Source organism: Canis lupus, chromosome 17 (genome assembly GCF_048164855.1).
Source record: "Canis lupus baileyi chromosome 17, mCanLup2.hap1, whole genome shotgun sequence".
NCBI classification, from domain to species: Eukaryota; Metazoa; Chordata; class Mammalia; order Carnivora; family Canidae; genus Canis; species Canis lupus.
The window spans coordinates 46,169,364-46,193,743 of NC_132854.1; the positions used below are offsets into that span (position 1 = coordinate 46,169,364).

Below are 24,380 nucleotides of genomic sequence, written 5' to 3' on the forward strand. Positions count from 1 at the left end.
GGAAAATTGATTTCTTTTCAGAGACAGAATGTAAAATCGATCTTCAAATAACTGCATCTTTAAATCTTGCTTTTTCGTACAAACAACAAATGGGCATTTCCTAAAAACTTAACATAATTCCAAACTATGCAAATTTTAACAGTAAATTTTAATGTGCTTTAAAGCAAACCTTAATGAGGATGCTCAGGTTTATTCACAAAAAGGAGAAAGTGAAAGTCAGGATGGATGGAAGGGGGAAGGAGGGCAGGAAGTCTGGGAGGGAGGGAAGGAGGGAAAAAGGAGGAAAGGAAGGAAGGGAGGAAGGAAGGGAGGAGAGAGAAAATGTTGCAGGACTTTAATGTGGAAATACACTTGTGCATGGATTTATTGTACATTTATCTTTATTTTGATGCAAGAAATAGAGAACACTCTGATTTTACTTATTTTATTTTATTTTTTTGCAGCACTTTGACTTTAAAACTAACCCTCTCATAATTCACTTTTCCAGATGAGGGTGAGTTTATATGGGGAATTCCAGAGACCATCTAAGCTTCTGCATTGAGTAGCTGAATTCATGTAACATCATTTTCTTTGTCCTCAAGCCAAAGAAGCTACCTTTAAGAAGGGCTATGACATGAATGCTGCCAGTGTCAGCAAGAAAATTATAAGGATTTCATGTTTTGATTTCAGTTCCCTAAGTAGAAGTAACTTCAAAATTTTTTTTTGGTTTTGTTTTGTTTTTAAAATTTCCAGGTATATCTGCAACTTTCTGCTTACAGAGACATTGAAGCTTTGCCATTCTTAATTCCAGGCTGTAAAAATACTTCATTACCATGACATATATAGTCCTTTATCTCCAATCTTCTCTGAATGCACGTATTCTTGCAATAGACTCCGTGATAGTGAGGAAAGACCTTGAGTACGATAATATGCCACATGAATGTGTCTAAACGTGGCTTCCAAATAAGGCAAATCATTAATGGACTCTGTTCTGAAAAGCTGTTCTTGGAATTGTCTTTCCTTTTCTCTGTCAAACAAATAAAAATAAAAATGTAAATATCTGCATGGAGGTTAATCAGATGCTTCAAGATTTGCCTTGTGGAAAATCAGAAAACTCTGGCATGCAAGTAAGGAATTTCACATTCTGCTTCCATTTCTTGATGAAACTTTGGGATAAGCTGGCCAATCCTGTTCAGTTTCTGATGAAGTTAATGACTTTCTCAGTGGAAAACAAGATTCGGTGCCAATATATACTGATGGAGATAGCAGTGAGTCACATGGACATATGGAGCTTCTTTCTTTACTTAGCTATGAAAAATATCAGGCACACTCCAGTCTCAAGTCTTTTCCACTTGTTCCCACTGCCTAGAACATTCTTCTTGCAGACATCTGTATAGATCACTCACAACTTCCTTCAGATCTCATCAAATGTCATTTTCTTAGAGAGGACCCCCTATTCTCCTTTTATAAAATGGCATGGAGCCCTCCCCTCAGCAGATACTCCCCCCAATACCATGCTTTGTTTTCCCTATGGCTCTTATCACCATGCGATATAATTTATGCTTGTTTGTTTATTGTCTCTCTCTCCCACAGGACCTGTGCTCCACAAAGCCTGAGCCATGGTAGTTTTGTTCATGTCTGTTGTCCTCAGCACCTAGAACAGTATTAAGCACAGACAATATAAATTTGTTGAACGCATGTTTCATCTGTTTAAAGTACAATTTTTTGTCTAAGTTTCTCCAAAAAGGGAGGGATTCTCTGTGTGTGTGTGTGTGTGTGTGTGTGTGTGTGTGTGTGTGTGTGTGTTTTTCCAGTTGTTGCCCTTCACTGTTCACTCCTTACTCCTGCTTGAGGCTTCTCACGAACCCTTCTGGGCTTTCCATCACGGCTCTGCAAGCTGCTGTCCTCTCTCCATGCTGTTCTGCCTCAAGCATAAATAGAGCCTATTTATTTTCTTCTCCAAGGCTATACTAACATGTTTTACTAAATATGTGAGGCTTTCATAAGAGGATTACAGAAGAGAAAAAGAAAACTTGGAAGTCAGTTCATTTGTCATTATCTGTCATAAAGGGTTTCTTGCTGACTTCTTCTCTTGGCTCCAGCCATCCCATAGGTCAATGCAAACTGTGATCTGTTCTTTAGAGCAGAGCCTTTTCTCCCATCTCCTCCCTTTCCTGAGCCTCAACTACCCCATGAATCTCAATCCCAAAGTAAAAGAGGAAAGGACTCCTTTCTCTGGCTGAATAAGTGACAAATTAACAAACTCTAGCACCAAAAACAACAGCAACAAAAACAAAACAAAAATCACTTCCATGATTCACACCTTCCCCAAGGTTAAATACAATCCTCCCACCATGCCTAGGATCACGAAGCTCTCTACATCATCACAGTGTATACATATTTGCAGATGAAACTCTGATTCTGTACATGGAAGTCACATCACTTTTTCCATGCATTCTCTTCATGGCAGGAAGTTTTTTTGTCAAGGCCACATAGTTATCTTTCTTTACCTGGTTTCAGATCTCAGAAGAACTGCCGTCTTTCATGTCATCACATACAAAGAGTGTGGTCTAGCGGCGCCTGAGTGGCTCAGTTGGTTATGATCTGACTTTGGCTCAGGTCATGATCCTGGGGTCCTGGAATGGAGCCCTGTGTTGGGCTCCCTGCTAAGTAGGGAGTCTGCTTCTCCCTCTGCCCCTCCCCCTGCTCTCTCTCTCTCAAATAAATAATTAAAATCTTAGGAAAAAAACAACAACAACCGAAGAATGTGGTCTAACCAAAATGCAGCAATAACCAGATCATTCCATGAGTCAGGGAGCTATACTTGGTGGCCATCTGATAGAGTGATAGGAACTCACCTTTATCACTTAGAATGGGATCAAAATGACCGAATGTGAACAAGAGAAGAAGAAGAGAAGAAATAGCCTGCTTCTGTGTTAAGTATGATATGGGATTGTTTCCTTTAGTTGTTCAGTAAGGTAATCTCTACACAATAGGGGAGTTGTCTGAAATAGAGGATGAATAGAAAGACTACTATACAGATGATCCGGTTTTCTCTTTCTGGGCACATAGGGAACCATGTTTCCCTGCCCCATTGCTTTTAGGAAGGGGCATCCAACTAGTTCTGATGAATGGATCACTCCCAGACTGAAGCATGACAAAAAAATGTGTAAGGATGTCATGCCTATGCACCCTCTGCAGTGGGAGTTGAAGAAGGCATACATTTTGGATGGCACATCACCAAAGTGGTGGAATCTCGATCAGCATTGGCCCATGCAGCTGATGGAGCAGAATCCACTCTGCCCACCCCTCCACCGTGATCAATGCTGAATGTAAACTCTGAGACAGAAATAAATCTTTACTGTAGTAAGACAAGACAAACAAAAGTCAACAAACTTTCACTGCCCCAAAATGCACCATTAGATTTCTTTATTACATTATTGTACTTGTGATTATAGTACAAATTAACTCCAAGGATTTTAGTCTTCCATAAACAAGGTGATTAGTTTTCTTCCATCTCAATATAGTTCTTTCTCCATGATACCTCTCTCCCAGAATTTCTAAGTAGTTGCAGTTTCAAAAACAACCTTAGTGATGGCACAGTTTTTCTCTCTTTCTCTTTTGTCTTGTAAGATAAGAATCATCCTAGCTGAGTACAGAATGAGGGTGGTGAGGAGTAACTCTAGAGGCCCAGAAATGATTGTGGTAATTGTATTAATGGAGGATATTGGTTTGGGCAAGAGTGATGGCTGTGGGTATGAAGAGAAAGGATGGATTTGAGACATGTTTCGGTGGTTCAATCCATAGGAGTTGAAAGGTAAATAAACATGGTGTGAAGAGTGAAAGACACGGAAAATCAAGGATGAATCTTGTTTCCTGGCTCAGGAAATTTTGAATAATGTTTTAGTCATTCCAATGCAGTGTTTTCATTAAAAAACCCTAAAACTAGAAACCAAAAACAGTCTACAGATTCAAGGTAAACATTTATATTTGCTAGATTCATGATTCCTTTCATACAAACTTTCAGCATAAAAAAATATTGTGGCTTCTGTGTCCCACTTCAAAGATAAAAGTATAACCAAAGGAAATGGAAGTGTCCTTATAATGTATTTCCTTTGAAGTTTTCTGTAACTTTATGCTTACAGTAAGCAACGGTAGATCTCTTTAATCATAAGGCAGAGACATTTATTTAATTTTTTTCGATAGTAAACAATTCTAGACATTGTAATATGGTTTTAAAGATGATCTTATATTATTTGATTATATATACAAACAACATAGACCTTTTCTAGTAAGACAATATTCTTATAATAATGGCAAGTTTTTTTTTACAAAGTCATATTTCAAAATAGCAGGAAGAAAATGTAATAATTAATCTTTTTAAGCATGTCACTGAGCCCATGAAGCATAGTTCATAGACCCCACATTAGAATCTTTGAGCTCTAGCCAAAGTGGAAGATGAGTTTTTCAGGAACTTAAAGATGTAATGGTCAATCAGATTGGTGTTTCAGAAAACACAGTTGAAAGATTTGGGAGGGAGATGGAAAAGTCGGGCACGGGTTGATGAGAATAACTACCAAGCAATTTGGAGGTTAGAGGACTGGATGAACAAGAAGCTTGCGTATGTTGACTAACAAAGATGACTAGAATGTGAAGTAGCTGATTTGAAGATTGACACACTATTCATCTTAGGCATTTTTTCACTGATGGGAAAAATGCATGTGGCTCAGAAATTACCAAAGACTTGGATCGGTTGCAGCTCCAAAGAAACCTTTGTTTTTCAGGATGGGAAGCTTTGCCTTGTAGAAAGAGTAAGTAGGTTTCCATATTGATAACTTGGAGTCTTGGGAACAGCCAACATATCTTGGAAGCACTTCAGAATTGCTTGATGCTTCACCTTGGCCTCAGTAGTCTCTTTAAGGACATGTAAAGGAAGCACACTGCTCCTTGTTTTTATTAATCTAGAAATAAGAAACATAAATTCCTTAAGAGAAAATCCGCCCTATTTCCCTTTCACATCTGTTACCAAACTGTCTTATCAAATGCATCTCTTTTGAGAATCTCTTTTTACTCTAAGATTCTTGAAGTGATTGTACCTGGCTTGTTGAAAGGATCCAGACATTTCCTCCTGTCTTTTATACAAATGACATACATTTCTAATGTCACTTCATATAACGACACTAGATTATGTTGTTCCTGGTTTTCGCTGCCATGGTTCCCTGCTCCTTTCCTCCATATAGTTATCATAATTTAACAAATAAATATTTGCAAATTTGATTAATATCTATCTCTATACTATAGATGTCAAGGGAGCAGGAATGTTTGTTCTAATCCCTCTTGTATCTTCAGTACCTAACCCAGAGCCAGTGTGGATAGTTGCACAAGAAAAAAAAAAATCTTGATTTATTAAATGTATGTTTAAATAAATATTTTGCCCCTTTTCTTTTTTTTAATATAGTTTCTAGGAAGAAAAACATTTTAATCTCACTGTAACAGAATGTTTTCTCACTTGCTGGGGAAATCTGACCATGTTTACAAGGAACAAATTGTGCAAGATGGTTAACAGTGCATGTGTAAATAATTAATTAAAAAATATTTGGATGTTCAGTATTCAAGGCAGATATTTGCATTGTCAAATTCCTATTGATACGGTTTGATTTTTCCCTTCTATAGGATTACTGAACTTCTATATGTTGCTGAAAAGAGAAAAGAGGTGTCATTAGGTCTTGGTTTCATTTTTGGCTTTATATATGACTTAGGGTAATTCATGAACTGTGAGCCTAAGCCTTGTCAGCTGTAAAATAGAAAAACTCACATGACTGTATTATTTTCCACAGAATGTTGTCAAGATAAAATAAGACATAAGACATTTGAATATTTGGTTGATAAAAGTATCATTTATATATCTATATATATATCACCCAATATGTATCTATTCATTAAAAAGGAATATGTACATATATATTAAATATTTTACCAATAAAATATCTATGTATAAATATACTCACACAAATAATTATTTAGCTTGGTCTGGCTATGCATATGGTTAATATTCAAATGGTAGGGGATGACTACATAACAATGATAAAAATAGTGATGATAACTATTTATTGATATTTTTTAATATGCTAAGCATTGGGCTAAATGCTTCACATATATTTTGTTATTTAATTCTTACAGAAATATGTTAATCATTTTTCCCTTTCCACTTCTACTCTTCTCATTCTCTCTCATACTCAATCCATGAAATTAGATGTTGTATCCATCAATCCACTGAATCTTTTCTTCTCAAGGTCACCAGTGGCCTCTGTGTTGACAATGTCAATGTTCATTCAGTTCTGCTCTCCTCTCACTCAACCCTTCTGCAGCATATGACAGTAGTAGATCGTTCTGTTTTGTGCAGCACTTTATTTGCTTGGCTCTATGACACTACCCTCCCATGATTTTCATCTTCTTGACCTCTAAATATTGGAAATCTCTAGAGGTCAGACCCAGGACCTCTTTTCTATTTTAACACATTCCTACTGGGATCTCAGTCTTGATAGCTTAACCATATTTATACCCTGATAATGCCCAAATTTTAAGATACACTTTTGACCTTTTTCCTGAATGCATACTTACATATTCAATGACCCACTGAATACTCTCACATAGATGTCTAATGAGCATCTCTTAACTAAACTCTTTATAAAAATTTCCCTCCTTTTTACCTCTTTCTTCAGTCTCCATTCACCCAGGTGCTTAGGCACAGAACTTTGGAATCATTCTCATTTTCCTTCTCACAACTCACATTAAATCTATCAGAGGTTATATTCAATCTGCCTTCAAATGCACCATGAATCTAACCACTCTTAGCAGCTGCCAAATGCCATTTTCCTACTTGAAGCCACCACTGTCTCTTGCCTGCACTATTGCAGTTACCTTTACTTGGTCATCCTTTATCTATTTCTGGTTCCCTAGAGTCTATTCTCCACATAAAAGCCAAAGCTATTTTTTCAAACCATGATTTGGATCATGATACAGAGATCAAAAATGTCCAATGGCTTCCTGTCACAGAGTAAATCCAAAACACTACTATGGCATATAAGTTTCTACTGTTATTCTTTGGACTTTTTAATTCAATTCATAAGTCTCACAGATCTTACTTTTTCTCAAAATTGCCAGAGTATTTCAGACTGAAGATGTTTGCATTTGTTCTTTCTTCTGTGTGGAAAGCTCTTTTCCACATATTCACATGGATCACTGCCTCGTTTCCTTCAGGTCTCTGCTGAAATGGTATCTCCTCTGAGGCTTTATCGGCCCCTGCTCTTGTCTGACTACTATCAGATTATCCAGAACTATTTTCTTCTTTGGAACAATTATAGCTACTTGAGATGATATTTCATTTTTTTTTAATTATAAGGTGCATGAGAGTAGTTCACTGTAGTATCCTTACTCTCTAAAACAGTGCTTGGAATATGGCAATATAAAATTAAAATAAGGGATCCCTGGGTGGCGCAGCGGTTTAGCGCCTGCCTTTGGCCCAGGGCGCGATCCTGGAGACCCGGGATCGAATCCCACGTCGGGCTCCCGGTGCATGGAGCCTGCTTCTCCCTCTGCCTGTGTCTCTGCCTCTCTCTCTCTCTCTGTATGTGACTATCATAAATAAATAAAAAAATTAAAAAAAAAATAAAATAAAATTAAAATAAACATTTTATTTTTAGAGAACCCTCTGTGGTCAATCTGATTACCATTTTTTTTTTTTGAATAGGAAAGATAACTAAGACTCAGAATAGTCAAGTCATTTTGTCAAGATCAAGATCACATCATTGTTAAGTGGTATAGTCAGGATTTGAATACTGATCTTGCACTTTAAACCACTGTGTCATACTATAATATACTGCCTTCCCTTTCTATGTAATTATCAATTATCTTACAAATTCAGGAGCCCTAAATTTCCATAAACATTTTGTCAAGATATTTGTGTGTGTGTTCACATTTCAGCACTCTTTGCCTTTCTAGGATTTTTTTTTTTTTTTTGAAGGTTCATACACATCTGCACTCAACAGCTTATGTTTCAGAGTCCCTGAAGGGAGATTTAAAGAGGAGAAAACCACCTGCTGAAACATGTCAATGCAAAGATTGTTAAAAACAATCAATGACACTTCCCTGACAATTGGATAAATGCACAGATGCTAAGAATTTCAGACTACAAAGTGAAAGTGATATAGTCAGGTGACTTTTATCTCTCTGATCCCGTGTTCAAGCTTTGCAGAGGCCTGAAGCAGTACTTAAACCATAACACCGTTACAGGAAGAGCCATTGACTTCAGCATTAGACAAGACCTAAGGCCAGTTCCTGAAGTCAGGTTTTACTGATTTTTAACACTAAAAAGATTTCTCTAAAAGCATATCTGGCAATTGTCTTTTTAAGGTGCTTTTAAGAAATGCTAAATTTTCTTCTCTTTCAACCATTATTCCATTTTCATTTTGTGTACATTTAAAGAAAATCTTGAGTCTGGAAGTCAAAGCATGCAACATATCAGTTTTGTCTAGATGTATGTCAATGATTGGATGAAAGTTGAAAGACCAATTTTTTGGTTATGTGATGCCAAGAGTTGGATATTTGAGAATATCTGAATATTATCTGAATATTTTTCACTTGCCCATGAAACATAATAATTGTTAACATTGAGTGTATTATGCTATGCAAAATAAATCAGGCAAAGACAAATACCATATGATTTCACTCACACATAGAATTTAAGAAACAAAACAGATCAACATAGGGGAAGGGAAAGAAAAATATATTAGATAAAGAAAGAGAAGGGAGGCAAACCAGAAGAGACCCTTAACTATAGGGAACAAACTGGGAGTTGCTGGAGGGAAGATGAGTGGGGGATGGGTTAATTGGGTGATGGTATTAAAGAGGGCACTTAACGTAATGAGCATTGGATATTATATTCAACTGATGAATCACTAAATTCTACCCCTGAAACTAAAAAGAAAAGAAAAAGAAAAAAATAATCATTAACATTTATGAAATCCTGGTTCTACCACTGCTAGTTGTGTGACCTTGTGTACATTACTTAACTTCTTTTTTTGCATGTCAGTTTCTAATTTGTACACTGGGGATAATACTAGTGCCAATCTCATGGGATTTTGGTGAGGGTCAGATGAGACAAATGTTAAGCACTTAGCGTTCAGCAGGATGTGAGGGTTCCAGAAACACCAGCTATTATAATGTATACATGTGACTTCTAGATCAGAGTTCCTTTTCCTTGACCCATTGACATTTTGAATCAGAAAATTCATTTTGTGGGGTGCTATACTGTGTCTTGTAGAGTGTCTAGCAGCATCCCTGGGCTCTAAATACTACATGTCAATAACAGCCACCCCTTTCCTGCTGTGACAACCAAAAATGTATCCAGACATTGCTAGATGTCCCCTGGGGGACAAATCACTCCATGATGAGAACAACTACCAGACAAATGATTTATATATAGTATCTCATTAGATTTTTCATAACAAGCTTAGGGGGTAATTAATAATTTCATATCATTTTAATGAATGAGGAAAGTAGACTTTGGGAACATTCATTATTTGCCTTAAGACACATAAGACATACTTGTGAAAATTGAGTTGTTACTAGAATCTGACAGCCTGACAACAAAGCTGCAATGGTATGTTCATTAGGTGTGTCTCAGGTGATGGGTTGTTCCCATGCACAATGCCAAGAAGTCAACATTCCATTGCATTTCCAATATGCCCTGCTCAGGAGCCCATGGTGGGCTTGCTCCATGTGGCTTTACAGCTCAGTGTCCTTCTTTACGACTTACTGTTCTTCTCTGCGTTAAAGAATGCTATACTTTTCTGTTAGGATCAGCCTATGAGCGAGGGCTTCTCTCTCAGGAGCATTCTCATCTTAATGTCAAAGCAGAAGTTTCCACCCTTATCTGCGCTCCTGAAACTTTTCCAATGAGAGTAATAGTGCACTGACTTCTGCTTAATAGTTATTGCAGACTTAATTGAAAAAAACGAATTCAGGAATTTTATCTGAAGAATTTGTGGTGCATTGAGAACAAGGTAGAGAATAAACAAATTAACAAAATAAACTGATAAGCCCCCCCTTCCCTTGCTTAAAAGTTAAGAACAGACAATTCCTAAGTAATCTGTGAGTATTCTGACTTTGGCCTTTCCTAGATGTTTCCTGGTCTTAGGTTTCTAAGTTCTTTCTCTTTTTAATGATGTAGATTTGTAGTTAGGGGAGAGGAGGCAGAGAGGGAGAGTAATTTCTTTTTCCATCTTCATCTTCCTGGATTCATCTGCTGCATTTTTCACTTTTGTGGCTCCCATAATAGTACTTTGTTATGGCTTCTCCTCTCATCTCTGGTCAGCTACTCACTGTTTCCTTTCTTGGCTACTTCCATTTTGGCAATCTCTCAAATTATTGAACCCCAGGGTGGGATCTGTAATCTATAACTCGTCTTATGTTCTATATTCTTTGGGCAATCTTATCCAGTCTCATGGTTTCAGATACCATTATCTTCCAGTGGATTCCAAGTTTTTGTCCTTAATTTGGGCCTGTGCCCTGAGTTTCAGACTCATCTATCCAATTACTAGCTTAGCATCTCTACAGGAATGTTCCATGGGCACTGTTTTCAACATGTTCTCACTAAAGTGGATCCCTTCCCTCAGTTGGTGACAAAACTATCCACCCAGTTGTTCAAGATAGAACTTGTGCATCATACAAAATCTATAATGTCTCATCTCTCTGTGAGACAATCACCTAAATGTCCTTTGGTAAATGTTTTCTCAGCTTGTGACAGAGATCCTGAGGTATCAAACTGGACATTGTAAGCCTTTTATGCCACAGGGAATGATGTGTGGCCTCTGGGGTTTGATTCTCAGTGGGAACGTGGGAGTTGGATCCTGGGCCAGGACTCTTGACCAAATCTCTTTGCATCGACATGCTGCTCTTGAAGCTATACCTCTCTGTGTTACTTCCCACCGAAAGAGTGGGGAAAAATGCCAACAACAAAAACATGTTCTGGCTTTAAACTTGTTATATTAAATACACTATTTTAAAATCTTAGGTATAAAAAATATAAAACAGACATAGAATAGTTTTTCATATTGCACACATATTTCTGGTTTTCTTAAAAGGATCATCACAAAATTTTTTTAAATAGGTCTCAGTAAATTAAGAAAGTACATGATTAAAAAATATTTCATACAACTTTTTAGGGACAGATTGGACATATTGGAAGATACCTCCTCTTTAGATTCATAAATGTACATTTTCTTATTAGTGCTTATATTGCTATATGAATATGTGCTCAATATCCACACTTACATGTGATTTATTTATTTATTTATTTATTTATTTATTTATTTATTTATTTATAAAAGATTTTATTTATTTGAGAGAGAGAGTGAGAGGTGTGTGTGCAAGAAAGCACAAGGGGGGGAGTTGATGGGGTTGAGCAGAGGGAGAAGGAGACGGAAACTCCCCACTGAGCAGGGAGTCTGATGCAGGCTGGCTCTCAGGACCCTGGGATCATGACCGGAGCCAAAGACAGTTGCTTAATTGACTGAGCCACCCAGGTGCCCCCTAAATGTGACCACATTTCTAAAAAAGTTATGTATTTGTGTATTTTGTTCATACAAAATGTAGTAAGCTCTTTTAAATGTCATTGTCCTGAGTATTTATAAAATGTCCTGTGTTAGAAACAATTTTATGTAATATGTATTCCGTATACATGCAACACATGGGACAGTTGCTGAGCACATCGTTTAACGTGTGTGATGACATAAAAATTATTGGAGTTTATAGTTTGTTTTGCTATTGACCAGTTTTACCCCCAACTCAAGACGTTTCATGATTGTTTTCTTTGTCAAAAGTCTCTTCCACTAATACCAGAAAGACATCGATGCAGCTGAAAATAGTGTCACAAGGATGTCAAACTTGACTCAGGTGGATTAACAAACCATTCTTCCTCTCATTTGTACTCATTTTTAATGATCGGCAACTGAGCCTGACAGTATTTTTGTGACACTTTCAATCTACAGGACTGAGAGAGCTGCTGTTTATCCCTACCTCACCGGAGACATTAGCATTAACAAGCTGAATCCTGCACTGCCTGGTGCCAGCCACAGGTCACGTCGGTGTGAAGACAGCTGTCTCTTGGGTGGGCCATGCCATCTCTATTTTCCCAACAACAGCTGGCTGAGGGATCTATTAACATCAATGTGAACCGAATGCCAGCAACTTGCATTATGACCTCAGGTGTAGGAAGGGAAGTATGGTGCTTCTAGCAGAACCCACCATGTTGCCCATAAGAAGCAGGACTTACATAGGGCAGGGGAACAAAAGAAGTCATCAGACTTCCCCTTGTCCATATCCAGTCAACTGACACTCTTGCCCCCACTGTTTTAAATCAAGATGAACAAATTCAGGGTTACCAACACATTGATGTTAGAGTGGCATGGTTTCCTTTCCTAATAATTTATAGATGTCTGCAGCAAAACAACTAGAGTTTATTCACTAAAACAATTGCTTTGATTTTCAATCATGTACATTCTTTGAGATCTACTAATATTAATGATTTTTTTGTGCTTCGGTGTTAAAGAGGAAGGAAAAGAAAATTACCATATTCTTTTCAATATGAGAACTGTCTCTGTTCCTTGTAGACAAATTAAGCTCTGTGAGCAAATATGACCCTGAAGAACATTTCTTAACAGAAAAATATATTATTGCATTACTATTTATTGAAATTTTTAAAAAGTGGTTCTGATTGGCAGATCTTTGCATAATAAGTGTTAAATAGTTTCTTCTTTACTTCCTGTGAATCTCATGGTCCTTTGCACTTTCAGTCTTAGATTAAGATAATATCTGATCAGTTTGCTAATTGTTGGTGGTCTAGGACATCTCCCTAAAGTTTCTTCCTACTTCAAGCAAAAGATGAATAAATTAGAAGAGAGTAAGTGTTCTTTAAATTTATGGTTGCACAATGCCAGAACAAAGCAGTTGGAAGTTGAAAACTGGTTATTTGCCTTGTTTTAGGTGAAAAGAAAGGGAAAAAAAATCCATTATTTGAACTTAATTAAGTTTAAAAAACTTAATTTTTCAAACGCACTACATTAGTTACTTGTTGAGATGCAAGTTTAAGCTGGATTAGATATACATGTTTTGAGGGAACGTTTTTCTTACTTCAAACTTGAAGAAAATAGTCATATATCCAATTTTTTCCGGTGCGAATAGACGAGTTCTTTTTGCTATTTTCCTCATTTGGAAAACAAAACCATCAGAATCGCTTGTTTATTTTTTGATCCCCAAGGAAATAGTAGTGTTATCAAATTTAGGAAGTGGATAAATGCTGGAATAACATAAACAGATTCCATTGTATATAAATAAGCCAATTTAAAGTAATTTAGTAAAGGAAAGGCTCTATTGCTTTCTTAATTTTTTCCTAAACACTTTGCTTTATTGTAACATGTACCGGGCCTACATGTTTCAATGTTCTTTTTCTCTTTACCTCCTCCTCTGGGGTTTCAGTCCAGTAAATTCAAAAATCATTGCCTTTGGGGGATTTACTGGTATTTAAAAGCAGATCTCAACATCATACAAATTGCAGTTGTAGTCTGTGTAAGGTAATGGTCAATAAATAAGGGAGAATCAGAACACTAAAGCTAGATTGTGAAGAAAGAAAGGAAAAAAAGCTTACTACATTCTTTCTAAACAAACAAAAAGGCGTAATTGGAAAAATTCATTTTTATGTTTCCTTACATTAGATGAGACCACTGAGTGAAACATTCACTGATGAATTACTCCTGTAATCTGTGTAGGAAAACAGCTACTGGCAAATTAAAGAGTCCTGGAACAGAGCCATGAGAACTAAATGGCTAAAAATGAAAACAGGCAAACATTTGAGAGTATTCTACGGAATACAGATCTTTCAACACCTCCCCCTTTTCACTGGTTAATTCATCGTCATGGAAACAGAATTTATCAAAATGTTCTTGCTCACTCCTAGTGACCCAGTGAGTAGACTTACAGAGCTGGTGAAAGGTAACTCAGGCTGAAGCAATTTTTACAAATGATATGCTGCAGTTCATAAATTGGTGAATTTTGAATGGTGCCATTGTGTCGGTTGAACAGGTTTCCAAGTCTCAAGGGGTGTACTTTTTTTGTTTGTTTGTTTGTTTTTCTTTTTTAAATCTGCCAGCCAGAGAAACCAGAAACCTTTGCTAGTGATTGAGCATGGATGACTAAGCCCGTGGAAAGTGGTCGGTTTTAGATTTTAACTCACCTTTTCCCCTCAATTTGTTCTTTCCCCCCTTGTCTAAAGGATGCTCAAATCCAGTGTTTGGTAGCATTTCTTTGGTTTGTTCATCTGCCACAGCGGCAATCTTTGCTGTTCTGTATCTCAAAGATGCAAAAATCCTTCACTCCTCATCATAACCATCTTCTTTTATCTCTAGCAGAAGCTAGGTGTTAGCAATCACAGCCTAACAGATTTGGACAGCTTTAGGCTGACACCTTTCCCAGATCACAGTTAACCCCACGATGGAGTGGTTTCTTGGTTTTGGGAAAACGACTTGAGGAATTCCCTAAGCAAAAGTGCCATTTTTTTAATATTAAAAAAAAAAAAAAAAGACATCATCCATGCAGCTGCCAAATTCAGGGAAGGTTGATTTTTTTTTTTTTTTTTTACTTTATTTTATGTTCACAATTAGTGACTTGTTGTCATGGAAACCACGCTTCAGATGATTCTTGAACTTAAATGGCTGGATGTGATCAAGCAAAAGCCCTCCCCCTTTTTAGGCTCAGGAGTCAATGTCTCTGTCTCTGGTTATTCTGATAACAGAATCACATAAAACATCTATAAACATGCAAAATAATAGCATGGGGCAACATCAATTAAAACGGAATATTCAATAATTCATTCTTTAATTAAGGCTCTTTCCCTTTTTTCCTGAAGCTGTAACCTTTCAAGTGTTAAAACAGACATAAGAACTAAATCATTTAGTAAAAGAAATCTTTTCTAATTAGCAGTTTGTGATACACTAATGAAAAAAAAAAAAAAGCCAAGATTTAAAATTCCTTTTTGGTTTTTAATGTTTAATACAGAAAGCAAAGTGAAAGGGCTTCATTTGGAAATAACTATGGATTGGGGCACTTGCCTTTTATGGCGAGTGTGTGTGTGTGTGTGTGTGTGTGTGTGTTTCTTTTGTCTCTGAGTAGGAAGGGTTGGGGTTTATCAGAGAAACAGCATAGCCCACTCGAGGTTCCTGGCAGCCAGAAATAATTATCTATATTGAGAATGCAGGCATAGTGTTCATGTTTGCGTATGTGACTACCCTATGTCAGAGCTGGGAAATGAAAACCTCCAACCATAAGAGCAGCTCATCTTTAAAAAGGAAAAATCAAACACTCAGGCACTCTGGATTTATTTGCTGACCTCTGTTTGAATACAGAATTCACTACTCTTCAGAAAATACTATTATGCAGCGTGTACACTTGACTCTCTGTGCGTATCTGGGTTTCTTCACTCTCCAGGTATGGGGAGTTCACTTTCCTCACTACCTGTATTAATGCTAATTCATGGAAAAGAGGCCCATAGGAGAGGGAGCAAAGTAAGTCTGGCCAATTCTCTTTTTCAATTTAAAGGGCATACTGGCTTTTATTTATTTATTTATTTATTTATTTATTTATTTTTTGCTAGTGGAAAATACAGTTGACTTCAAACATCTTTTCAATTAATTAAAAGTGACTATAAATTCACACTAAGATTTCTGTAGCTAAAGGAAAGAAAAACCACATTATGTTGCATGAGATACAAGGTATGTGACTTTTATGTTGCATGATACACATATATCATGGATCCTGAAGTATGGTGATATTTGTAGCTATTGTGTGAAAAGGTAAGTGAAATTATTTGGCTGACAGTTGGTGAACCAGACTCCTCATTACTGTAATTATACTCCATTTCTTAGTTTAGATAGATCAACTGACCTCTCTGTGATTTGGTTTCTTCATCTTTAAAATGGGAAAACTCTCTGACCATTCCACAGTTCCCACAGACGTGTATTAAGGCCATTTGTGTCACAGCACTTAATACATTTTGATGAATAAATATAACTTTGGTACTTTCTTTTGCAAATTGAATGGTGATAACTCTAACAGTGCATTTTTTTTTTTTTACAAAGGCGCTTGCCTTTTCTCCCCCTAAAATTCTGTCCTAAGAAACAGAATAGGATGAAATGCCATAGTACTGCTGCACATTTTGGGTCTCTTTCTTAAATACAGATCTCTATTAGGAAAGCAGAAGGTTTCACTCTATTTCGCCAAGAAACAGTATGCACAGCGGACAAAGATAATAGAAAAGATGTGATGCATGAGGGCACCTCTTTTGATTGTGAGGCCAGAGAGAGTTAGTTAAACAGGAACAGGTTCTTATCTTCTATCTTGTAGCCTTTACTCGTACCCTGCCCTCTATGTGGAGGAAAAGCAACGCACACTTTCCTCTCTAAGAGAGGTGCCCCTGAAGGTCAAGAACTAAGAATGATGCTGGTGCCTGGTGCCTCTCCCTCACTGCTGTGTGTCATACGTGTGGAGAGAAGTTAGCTGAATATGATCCCTTGAAAACTAGTGAGGAGGAAGTATATTCATATTTAATCTGAATTCAAGCGAAAAGTAAGCACTAAGAATACTGTGCTCTCTTCCAACATCGATTTTATCTGCTTCTGAAAATTCACAGCCTACACTGAAATCAGGGAGATGAGAAACACATTTGTTCAAATGTATTGTGCTCTGGGGGAAAAAATTACACACACACACACACACATGTACACACACCCCTTTGTTTTAGCATGCATCTCTTCTCTTCCTCTCTCAGCCGCATGTTTAGTAGAGGATAGTTAAAAGCATTTGGGATGGGTCACAATGAAATAACTAAAGGATGTCACATCTATCTCTGTACCCATTGCAGCTGTCTGCTCTGACTTTGGGTGACATGAGCAGCCTAGTCCTGGCTCTGATGACTCTCAGAGTGTACCGTGGGGTGGTCATCAGCGGTGTTATGTTGTATACTCCCTGTCCCCCTCTCCCTGTCCATTGGTGGTGGTGATGGGGGGGTGATATGTAACATGGTATAAACCAGAAATGAAACCCAAGGAGAAAAATGATACGTTAAATCAAAGTTGCCATTTTCTTTGGGAACTAAGTTTGCTTCTTGCAACCCGCTACCAAAATGCCTGGGAATTCAGATAAATTCATTAACATGCTAAGTAAGAGACTACCTTGCTAATAGTTCCTTCTTTTTTTTTTTTAAGATTTTATTTATTTATGATAGACATATATATAGAGAGGCAGAGGCAGGCTCCATGCCGGGAGCCCGATGTGGGACTCGATCCCAGGACTCCAGGATCGCGCCCTGGGCCAAAGGCAGGCACTAAACCACTGAGCCACCCAGGGATCCCCCTAATAGTTCCTTCTAAACATGAACTAGGGAGCAGCTTCTTGCTCTTAATTTATTTTATTACATGATCTGTTTGTTTAGCACAGGGATGACTGGATCAAGAATTAGCACCTGAGCCAACTACAGCCAGCTTTTGGGTTGGGCAGCAGCCCGTTACGTGGTTTGATGAAGTGATTCTGTTTGGTATGGATGCTGACATTGGAGGGTGAGGAACCAAGTTGGATTCTCTCTTACTGAGTAGAATAGGGACATATACAGAGGGACACAATCAACTGATCAGAGGCTAAGAGACACACAGAGAAAAGGCAGGCATGATGAGATGTCTGGGTGGCTCAGCGGTTAAGCATCTGCCTTCAGCCCAGGGCGTGATCCTGGAGTCCCGGAATCGAGTCCCACATCGGACTCCCTGCATGGAACCTGCTTCTCTCTCTGCCTGTGTCTCTGCCTCTGTGTGTGTCTCTCATGAATAAATAAATAAAATCTCTTAAAAAAGAAAAGGCAGGCAGGAGGTGGTGAAAGTCATGTAAACAAAAGACATAAGGTAGAGAAGAAGAAAGAAAATACAGTTGACCCTTGAACCACATAGGGGTTAGGGGCTTTGACAGTCCATGCAGTTGAAGATCTGTGGATAACCTCTGACTCTCCAAAAACTAGCCTGCTGTTGACCGAAAGACTTCCAACTAACATAAACAGTCAATGAACACATATTCTGTATGCTATATATATTATATACTGTATTCTTACAATGAAGTAGGCTAGAGAAAAGAATATGTACTAAGAGATCATAAGGGAGAAAAAAATACATTTATGGTATCACATTGTATTAATTGAAACATCCAGGGATCCCTGGGTGGCTCAGTGGTTTAGCGCCTGCCTTCAGCCCAGGGTGTGATCCTGGAGACCCGGGATCGAGTCCCATGTTAGGCTCCCTGCATGGAGCCTGCTTCTCCCTCTGCCTGTGTCTCTCCCTCCCTGCCCCCTCTGTGTGTATCTCGTGAATCAATAAATAAAATCTTGAAAAAAATCCATGTATAAGTGGATGTGTGCAGTTCAAACCTGTGTTGTGTAAGGGTCAACTGCAGTCAGAAAACAGACCAGACCCACTCACAGTAGAAAAGTGATCTGTGAGGGGTGCCCGGTGGCTCAGTCAGTTAAGCATCTGCCTTCGGCTTAGATCATGATCTCAGGGTTCTGGAATGAAGCCTTGAGTCGGGCTCCCTGCTCAGTGGGGAGCCTGCTCTCCCTCTTCCTTTGCCCCTCCCACTTGTTCTTTCTCTCTCTCTCTCTTTGCCTCTCCCTCTCTTTCTAATGAATAAATAAAATATTTTTTAAAAAAGTGATCTGTGTGAATTATGGTGGCTAGATTATGATGTGTGGCCCGTAGATTGTGTTGTGTGCTATGATGAGACAAAAGACATTTTAATTCTCCATGAATTTAGTTCCCTTGATGGCCAAGAAGGTTTCCTGCACTCCCTCATTTCTCCTTGTATCCTCACAGCGCATCCCCATAACTTGAAAGCTCTCAGCCATTCATATTTCAAATATTTATTCTGTTCTGTTCTTTCTTCTCCTTCTGGTATTCCTAATATGTGTACATTATATCTTTGTGTTTGTCCCACAGTGATTGGATATTGTGTTCTTTTTTTGTTTTCAGTTTTTAAAAATCTCTTTGCTTTTCAATTTGAGAAGTTTCTATTGACCGATCTTCAAGTTCTCGAGTTCTTTCCTTGTCTGGGTACAGTCTACTGAGGAGCCCATCAAAGGCGTTTTTCATCTCGGTGATGGATTTTTTTATTTGTAGTCTTTCCTTTTGACTCCTTCCTGGACTTTCCATCTCTCAACTTCCCTTCCCACCTATTCTTCTTACCCATTGTCTCTTTGTTCCATGAAAGACCTTAGCATACAAATTATACTTCAATTTCAGGTCTGATCATTCCAAATATCTACTATATCTGAATCTGGTTCTGATGCTTGCCATGTATCTTCAGACTGTGTCTTCTTTGGCTTTTAGCGTGCTTTGTAATTTTTTGTTGTAAGCCAGATGTGACGTCTTAGGTAGGAGAACTGAGCTAATCTGACCCTTAATGTGACATTTTCTATTTATCTGGCTAAGTGTTGAACTGTGTTTACTGTTTGCTATAGCTGTAGATGTCAGAGACTGAAATTTCTCATGGTGTCCTTGCTTTTGTCATCTCTGTTGTCTTTAAGTTTACCTGAAGGCTCCTTTGCAAATGAGGTCTGAGCCATGCAATTCTTTATAGCTGTACTCATCTGTTATTATTCAGAGGCCCTGTTCATGTGGTAGATGAACATGTGGGGGTGGGCAAAGCATTTTAGCGCCCCTGATTATGTCTAAGTCTCAATTTTATTTGGTTCCCCCCACCTCCTCGGTAAGACCAAAAGGCTAGAGGGTACTGGAGTTGAGTGTTGCCCTTCCTCTGTATCTATTAGACTCTGATAAAACCCAAGTCAGTTTAGCTTTACCCTCAAGGAAAGATTTTGTCAAGTAGAACAAAATGCTCTAGGTATATTTCAGAATGGTCACTTGTCCCTTTTTGGGAGCATGCGGAGATTTTTCTTTGATTTCTCAGTTAAGAACCTGGTGGGGCTACTGGAGTTAAAACTCAAAAAAAGTGTGGGGATCATCCCAAAGGCTGGGTCTCCAGGTGTTTTTATTTCTTATGCTTGTCTATGCTCACTCTTTAGCAATTAGTCAGTTACCCTTCCGGAATCCCTAATGGAAGCTGGCTCCAGCTGAGGTTTCTCCTCAGTATCCAGTGAGCTGTGATTCCCTGTACTGGTCTCTCCCCAGGTTTTGGGGTAGTGATCTGCTCCATGATCGAAATTCTCTGATGGATTTGAGAAAAGTTGACGATTTTCAGTTCATTCACTTGTTTACTTGTGGTGAGGATGGGAGTGATGGCTTCCAAACTCCTAACATGCTGGACTGGAAACTGTAAGTGAACCTTGTCACTTGAAATAAACTAAATTCCCCTCTGTCCTTTGCAACCAATAAAAGTACAAAGAACAAACGTTGTTTAAGCCAGTGGTTAAAGCTTGTTTGTTCATTTCTTTCTTTCTTTAAGTCAGCCTGACATGATCCCTCTTATCATATTTGAAAGTTCTCTTATTAGATGTTTAAAAACTTGTCTTTATTCAGTATGAGCTGAGGCAAGTTACTTAACTCACTTTCTCCTCAATTTCTTCATTGGCAAGAGAGACAGAGACACATACGCACGCGCACGCACACACACACACACACACACACACAGATTGATCTAATACATAATCAGGTAATCATAGAAGAATGCTACTGAGAATTCATGCATAGATGGTATTTGAAAAAGGTGGGGTACTGTATATATTTATTTAATGTCTTGCATGCCACTTTTGGCTATTTTGAATGAAGCACCTTTATACAAAATACTAAAAAAAAAAAATTAAGTGATGTATTTTAGTGTCTTTTCTTCCCTTAAATTCCTCTGCCCACCTCTCATTTTTAGATAGGTCATTATTCCAGAAAACTCTCTCATGTCTACAATGTTATAGGAATAATATATGGGCAGGTATACTCTTTTTTTTTTTTTTAAAGATTTTATTTATTTATTCATGATAGTCACACAGAGAGAGACAGAGAGGCAGAGACACAGGCAGAGGGAGAAGCAGGCTCCATGCACCGGGAGCCCGACGTGGGATTCGATTCCGGGTCTCCAGGATCGCGCCCTGGGCCAAAGGCAGGCGCCAAACCGCTGCGCCACCCAGGGATCCCCGGGCAGGTATACTCTTGAGAAAGTATTTTCTTATTATCATTTTTGACAATAGACCTGTTCTATAAAGGGAGTCTTTGAAACAGAAGCTATAATATCAATCATCATTTTAACAATGTAATTTATAAACTACAATAGGGACTCTATCACTTTCTCTGCAGTTTGGTTTGTTTCATGCATTTTCGGTGCCAATACTTTATTAACACCTCTTACTTGTACTAAAGTGATTGTTCTCATGAACTTAGCAAATTTTATCTCTCTGTGCATTAAAAACATGCTGGTGAAGAGGATCAACTTACTAATTCAGGTTTATAAAGGATGAAGCACTTGCCCTTGAATTTATATCATCTTGATTGCTTTGCAGTGGCTTCAAAGAGGAACAAAAGTCCTTCAGGATAACAATGTTTCTGTTTTTATTTATTTAGCCACAAAGTAGCCTTGAAAGATCAGCTATCACACAATCCTGGAGATGTTTTTTTCTGTTTATTTATTTATTTCATACTGGGGGGAGGGAAGATGTGTGTAAAGAAAAAGAATTAGGTATGACAGGCTATTTGACAATTTGTTAACACAAATTAACCTTCTTTTAAGACTAGCTGTATGTGAACATCTAAGTTTCACTCCAGCTGAACAACACAGTCTCTGTTTGTGGGACTGTCCTGAAAGAAGGTAATGTTTGGAAGGTGGCCGTGACAAAGAGTGATGACATTTCTGCTCTATTCTGAGCTTTGTGAAGCTTTCCATGAACAATATGATATTTTTGCTTGGTTTAGGATCTGTCTATTGATGTGCTCATCTCAAAGCTATCTCCAGAGGATAGGAGTACTTTGGGCAAGAATGTCATTTTTCCTTTTTTATTTAATGGTTGAAGAAACTAATGCACAGTGAAATGATGTGGCTAAGGCAGGGCAGTAAAACAGATCTGCACTCACTGGGCTCTTGTTTGAATCCTGTTGTTTCACCGTTAGCCATTGTCTTAGTCTATTCTTAGCAGCTTAGACTGCTATAACAAAAAACCATGAGCTAGATGGTTTATAAACAACCACAATTTATTTCTCACAGTTTGGGATACTGGGAAGTCCAAGATCAAGGCGCTAGCTTGGTCACCTTTGGTGAGATGCCTCTTTCTGGTTCAGAAGTCATGCCTTCTCACTCTGTCCTCAAATGGTACAAGGGGTTAGGGATCTCTCTGAAGCTTCTTTTAGGGACATTAATCTCATCTGTGCAGGCTCTCCACCCTCATGACCTAAGCACTTCCCAAAGGCCCCACCTTCTGATATCATCACATTGGGCATTAGGTTGTCAACATACGAATTTGGGGGGGAATATACATATTCACATCACAGTAGCCAGTTTGCTTATGGTGTTCATGAGTTCAGAATTAATCTCTCCTTTCTCTAAACCTCTGGGCTCTTTATATCTCTCTTAAGGCACATGTCACACTATAGATTATGTATTAGGTAGTCATGTATATCTTATCTTCTCTCTAAGTCTGTGGGGTCTTTGAAGATAGAAGAAACATATCCTTACTCTTGTACATAAAATGTCAATGACCCATAAAGCTAATAATAAAAATAACTTATTTTCCATGTAATAGTTATATAATTTAAGCAATTATTTCTTATGTGCCATGTGAATGAAGATTCCAAATAGTATTTTACTAATATGTTCCAACATGTCTTCTTCTTCTATTTTTGTTTTTGGTTTTTACAAGAAGAAAAGTGAATCAATGCTGAAGCTTTCATAGGACGGACAAGAGGAAACCCACAGACCGAACTCATCCTTCCTTCATATGCCTTCGACAGCAAACTTCTGGGATCATAAGAAATGACTTTTTCAGGATGCATATGATTCAAAAACAATTTCTTATAAGATTCAGTAGGGGGGAAAAATCAGTTCCAGAGCTTGTGGAGGCTTTATCTCAATTCTGAGTATGCATCGCCTCACCTTCTATGGACCTAACTCTCTCTAGGCACACCTGTCTCTAACATCAACAGCATAAACCTCAAATAACCCAACTCTCATCTTCTCCTGATCCCATCTCAGTTCATACTTATCAGGTGAAAAACTGATATCACCAGTGTGGTCATCATCAGCTTTCCTTTTTTGCAGCATGTCAGCATCTGACCTCTCCCCTCCCGGACAGCTTGGTTTGAGGGATTTGAAGTTTAAACTATATTTTATCTCTGTACCTTCCTGATATTGGTAATAAAATAGGTTGGCTGGAAGACAGATTGTGAATAGAAAACTATGTTTCTCTTAAACTGTGAGCCTGGCTTTATACTCTTAAAAATGTAGTCTGAAAAATGACTTCTGCTTTCCTGGTATAGGGTAACTGCAGTTCCTGACCATTTTCATTTTGCCTCTTTGACATAACACCAGTGGTAGAAGCAGAGAAAAGTGGCAGAAGTTCCCTACAGGATGTCTGCCCTTATGTGTCAAACCCAAGGATTAGTTCCAGAATAAATTTACAATGGCCTAGCTACTAGCTAAATTTCTATTTCATTTTTTTTAAATTAAAAACAACTATTTCAGGTTACATTTATTTTGATTATTACATCCTATGGACTCAATATATTTGATTCTAGCAGGTAACATAGCAAATTAGATATTGTACCACAGATGGTAAATATCTCCCTGGTGTCACCAAAGTTTGGTGAGTACGGTCTGTTTGAAATATGGTAATGGGAGAATAGATCTAATTGACTAGAGATAGACTTTGTTGAGTAGAGAAATTTGCAATGTCATTTATGCCTGCTCAGAAATCCAAAGTCCTAAGAGCAGAAATTTACCAGAGATAGCTGGGGTGTGAATGAAAGGTGAAAGGATAGGTGTGATATCATTGTGAAGATGTATTTATTAAGTGCCATTTGGCCTGATGTAGGAAATACATGATTTATTTCTGATTTAAGTCAGACATGTTGCACAGGTCTAATATATTATAAAAAGGGGAATTTCAAGTTCTGTGGATGTATAATGGGCCTCTCATCCAGCTAGAAGTACCACATCTGACAAGTTCTTTACCTGCTTTGTCTCAAAATGCATCTCCCAGAGTTATTGAAAGCAATTGGGAATGATGATGACTTTGTATCTGTATTTGAATAACTCATTTTTGGCAAAATAGAAGTTATATATCCAGGGAAGACAGGGCCATATTCTTTCAAGGTATATGA

The 24,380-nt window shown here is 38.0% G+C and overlaps 2 long non-coding RNA genes across 4 annotated transcripts; one reads left to right on the plus strand and one right to left on the minus strand.

Annotated features, from left to right (window-relative positions):
- Positions 1-424: 424 nt before the first annotated feature.
- Positions 425-13,934, minus strand: LOC140608066 (uncharacterized). The gene is made up of 3 exons (XR_012010028.1): positions 13,747-13,934; positions 4,717-4,940; positions 425-1,633 (listed from the first exon to the last, which is right to left on the minus strand). It is a non-coding gene; the product is annotated as an uncharacterized lncRNA (long non-coding RNA).
- Positions 13,935-13,978: 44 nt separating this feature from the next.
- LOC140608065 (uncharacterized) lies at positions 13,979-23,439 on the plus strand. 3 transcript variants are annotated; one of them, XR_012010024.1, is made up of 3 exons: positions 13,979-14,028; positions 21,057-21,216; positions 22,925-23,439. It is a non-coding gene; the product is annotated as an uncharacterized lncRNA (long non-coding RNA). The 3 variants fall into 3 exon arrangements; XR_012010026.1 differs by lacking the exon at positions 13,979-14,028 and adding an exon at positions 17,621-17,645; XR_012010025.1 differs by lacking the exon at positions 13,979-14,028 and adding an exon at positions 20,251-20,396.
- Positions 23,440-24,380: the final 941 nt, after the last annotated feature.